The following is a 5,000-nucleotide window of genomic DNA, read 5'->3' on the forward strand; positions in this document are numbered from 1 at the left end:
CAGAGGAGCCGCTGCCCCCTCCGCCATGCATGTTAAGATTTTGGATGCACTTTCACTCGCGCGCGCACACACGCACACACACACACACACACGCAGAGACCCGCCGTGGACACAATGAAACAAACACACTGATTGATTGGGGGAATAATTAAAACAGCTGAGAGATAAAAAACAAACAAATCGCAGCAGAACCGGCTCGGCTCGGCTCGGCACGGCTCGGCTCTGCTCGGCACCGGGCTCACACTCACCTGGAGGCCGACAGAAGCGCAGTTGAGTCCCGCTCGGAGTGAAGGACGGACGGACGGACTGCTGAGAGCTCGGGAGGAAAAACAACGCAGCAGCACACAGTCCTCAAATCCTCCTCCTCTCTCTCTCTCTCTCTCTCACTCTCTCTCTCACTCCCTCCCTCCTCCTCTTCCTCCTCCTCCTCCTCCTCCCCGCTCCGCTTTGCTCCAGCACGGCCCGGACTGCAGCGCACGGGGCGCTCGGTTCATGCACAGAGGAGCACCGGAGGGGCGGGGCTACACGGTGTGATGGATGTTTATAGTTGAATATTGATTTCTGCTGATGAGATGAAAAGTCTGCTTAGTACTTTACTGTAGTACAGTTTGAGGTACTAGTACTTTACTGTAGTACAGTTTGAGGTACTAGTACTTTACTATAGTACAGTTTGAGGTACTAGTACTTTACTGTAGTACAGTTAGAGGTACTAGTACTTTACTGTAGTACAGTTTGAGGTACTGGTACTATACTGTAGTATAGTTTGAGGTACTTGTACTTTACTGTAGTACAGTTAGAGGTACTAGTACTTTACTGTAGGACAGTTAGAGGTACTAGTACTTTACTGTAGTACAGTTTGAGGTACTTGTACTTTACTGTAGTACAGTCTGAGGTACTAGTACTTTACTGCAGTACAGTTTGAGGTACTAGTACTTTACTGCAGTACAGTTTGAGGTACTTTTACTTTACTGTAGTACAGTTTGAGGTACTAGTACTTTACTGTAGTACAGTTTGAGGTACTAGTACTTTACTGTAGTACAGTTAAGTACTAGTACTTTACTGGAGTACAGTTTGAGGTACTAGTACTTTACTGTAGTACAGTTAGAGGTACTAGTACTTTACTGTAGTGCAGTTTGAGGTACTTGTACTATACTGTAGTACAGTTTGAGGTACTTGAACTTTACTGTAGTACAGTTTAAAAATGTATGTCATACTTTTCTCCTCCCTTTTATATTTTATAAATATATTCAGAAAATGGAAAAACATCAAAACATGTTTGAATTAAAGTTCCTTTCAAATCTAAATCAGAAACATGAACTTTTTAAAACAGTATTTAATTATAAATCATGATATTAATGAAATCATCATCTTCAATCAGACCTCTGTATCTGTATCTGTGCACAGTGATTTCTGACTTTTAGGAAAATTATATCAAACATATTTTTTACATTTTTAATCTTTATTAAATAAACAATATGTTCTTAATGATGGCTTTTATCACATTTATTCTGCCTGTGTTTGAGTTCATTTAATCTGACTTATTTATATTCCTTCACATTTGCTTTTTGGAAATAATTTTCTTCAAGTCTACACTACTCTGATCATAATAATAATTTAAAAAATAAATAAATAAAATAAATAATAATAATAATAATAATAATAATTAAAAATAAAAACTAAAAATAAATAATAATAAAAATAAAAAATAATAAATAAATAAATACATAAATAATAATAATAATGAATAATAATAATTAATAGAACATACTTACTGATTCATACACACATTTATTTATTTATTTAAATTTAAAATATATATTTCCACTGAATAAATGGATTGAAGCTTTTGTATTTAATTTTGTAAAAGCAATATAAGGGTCAATTTATACATTAATAAACCTGATGTTGAATGTATGTTTGCATCACACTGTAATGATAAATAATCTAGTTAATCCTTTAATATAGATTTATAATATTATGTTAGAAATAGACAGAGAGGAATAATAAATAATAATATATAACTGTATATTTTTAATGCATACAGGATCTTATAAAGTCAGACTGATGTTAATATTCTTAAATAATCCAACAGTGAATAAAAGGAAATGAAAGTGACATTGCATTTTTTTAGGGACAATCAGCAACAACTGGACTGTCTCCTCCCCTCCGGGCTGCAGCGAGTTATAAATGAAGCGCTTCCGGCTCTTCAACTGAGAGTGAGAGGCGGGGAGATCAGCCAGCAGAGAGGAGGGGGGGGGGGGGAGAGAGAGGGATAGAGAGAGAGGGAGAGAGAGAGAGAGAGAGAGAGAGAGTCTGCAGAGATGAAATGATGCCAAACAGCTCTGACTGGGAAAAGTTGGGGATGACTCTGGGAATCAAACAGAATCAAAATAAAAGAGAAAAATGTTAAAAAATAAATTAAAAAAAAGAAAAAAGAAAAGAAGAATAAAATCCTGAGTGTTTTTTGGTTTGGTGTGTATCTGTGTGTGTGTGTGTGTGTGTGTGTGTGTGTGTGTGTGTGTGTGTGTGTCGGTGAAGCTGCAGCTCTTATCTTAATGATCCTCCTACAAGCTACAAGCATGAATCATCACATCACACACACACACACACACACACACACACACACACACACACACACACACACACACACACACACACACACACACACTCATACAGACGCACACATAACATAGCATACATCACAACTATACTATACACACACATACACACACACACACACACACACACATCACAACTATACTATACACACACACATACATACATACACACACTCATACAGACACACACACATAACATACAGACACACACACATAACATACATACACACACACATAACATACACACACACACACACACACATACACACACACACACACACACACACATCACAACTATACTATACACACACACACACACACACATACACACATCACAACTATACTATACACACACACACTCATACATACACACACACACTTCACAACTGTACACACACAAACACACACATCACAACTATACACGCACACATACACACACATCACAACTATACTCACACACACACACTCATACAGACACACACACACATACTGATACTCAAATAAACTCTCATCAGCATACTCACACACCGGCTCCACATATGAAACCAGTGGAAGGATATTTACTCAGGAACTTGTCGTCTCTAAGTGACACACACACACACACACACACACACACACACACACACACACACACACACACACACACACACACACACACACACACACACTGTAGAGGAATAAAGCTGCTGTAATGTTTCTATAGTTTCTTTTCTTTCAGCAGATTAAAAACCTGCAGCAGGAAGTGAACGAGCATCGATGACTCATATTCAACAAATATGTTTATAGTGATGAGTTACTTGTACTTTACTGTAGTACAGTTAGAGGTACTTGTACTCTCTCTCCCATTAATCATCTCAGCAGCCCTCACATTTATCTGCTGACCCTTTGGAGGGGCCCCACCCCTAGGTTGGGAACCACTGGACTAAACTAGCTAACTGTATATAAAGTAGTATAAACTAGCTAACTGTATATAAAGTAGTATAAACTAGCTAACTGTATATAAAGTAGTTTAAACTAGCTAACTGTATATAAAGTAGTGTAAACTAGCTAACTGTATATAAAGTAGTGTAAACTAGCTAACTGTATATAAAGTAGTATAAACTAGCTAACTGTATATAAAGTAGTATAAACTAGCTAACTGTATATAAAGTAGTATAAACTAGCTAACTGTATAAAGTAGTATAAACTAGCTAACTGTATATAAAGTAGTATAAACTAGCTAACTGTATATAAAGTAGTATAAACTAGCTAACCGTATATAAAGTAGTATAAACTAGCTAACTGTATATGGAAGCGTACCTATCCCTGGGTCCTGTGTTCCCCGATCGCGGCTAACTCGGTTGCTAGCTCAGCGGCTAACTCCGCTGTTAGCTCGGCGGCTAACTCGGCTGCTAGCTCGGCTGCTAATTCGGCTGCTAGCTCGGCGGCTAATTCGGCGGCTAACTCAGCTAACTGGCTAACTGTAGACGGGATCATCCCTATGTACCCCGGTCACATACAAAGCGGGGAACATAGGACCCAGGGAACATAAGGATGATCCCCTCTATATAAAGTAGTGTAAACTAGCTAACTGTATATAAAGTAGTATAAACTAACTAACTGTATATAAAGTAGTATAAACTAGATAACTGTATATAAAGTAGTATAAACTAGCTAACTATATAAAGTAGTATAAACTAGCTAACTGTATATAAAGTAGTATAAACTAGCTAACTGTATATAAAGTAGTATAAACTAGCTAACTCTATATAAAGTAGTGTAAACTAGCTAACTGTATATAAAGTAGTATAAACTAGATAACTGTATATAAAGTAGTATAAACTAGCTAACTGTATATAAAGTAGTGTAAACTAGCTAACTGTATATAAAGTAGTATAAACTAGCTAACCGTATATAAAGTAGTGTAAACTAGCTAACCGTATATAAAGTAGTGTAAACTAGCTAACTGTATATAAAGTAGTATAAACTAGCTAACTGTATTTAAAGTAGTGTAAACTAGCTAACCGTATATAAAGTAGTATAAACTAGCTAACTGTATATAAAGTAGTATAAACTAGCTAACTGTATATAAAGTAGTGTAAACTAGCTAACTGTATATAAAGCAGTGTAAACTAGCTAACTGTATATAAAGTAGTGTAAACTAGCTAACTGTATATAAAGTAGTGTAAACTAGCTAACTGTATATAAAGTAGTATAAACTAGCTAACTGTATATAAAGTAGTGTAAACTAGCTAACTGTATATAAAGTAGTATAAACTAGCTAACTGTATATAAAGTAGTATAAACTAGCTAACTGTATATAAAGTAGTATAAACTAGCTAACTGTATATAAAGTAGTATAAACTAGCTAACTGTATATAAAGTAGTATAAACTAGCTAACT

The sequence above is a fragment of the Scomber japonicus genome, chromosome 14 (assembly GCF_027409825.1).
Source record: "Scomber japonicus isolate fScoJap1 chromosome 14, fScoJap1.pri, whole genome shotgun sequence".
Classification (NCBI taxonomy): Eukaryota; Metazoa; Chordata; class Actinopteri; order Scombriformes; family Scombridae; genus Scomber; species Scomber japonicus.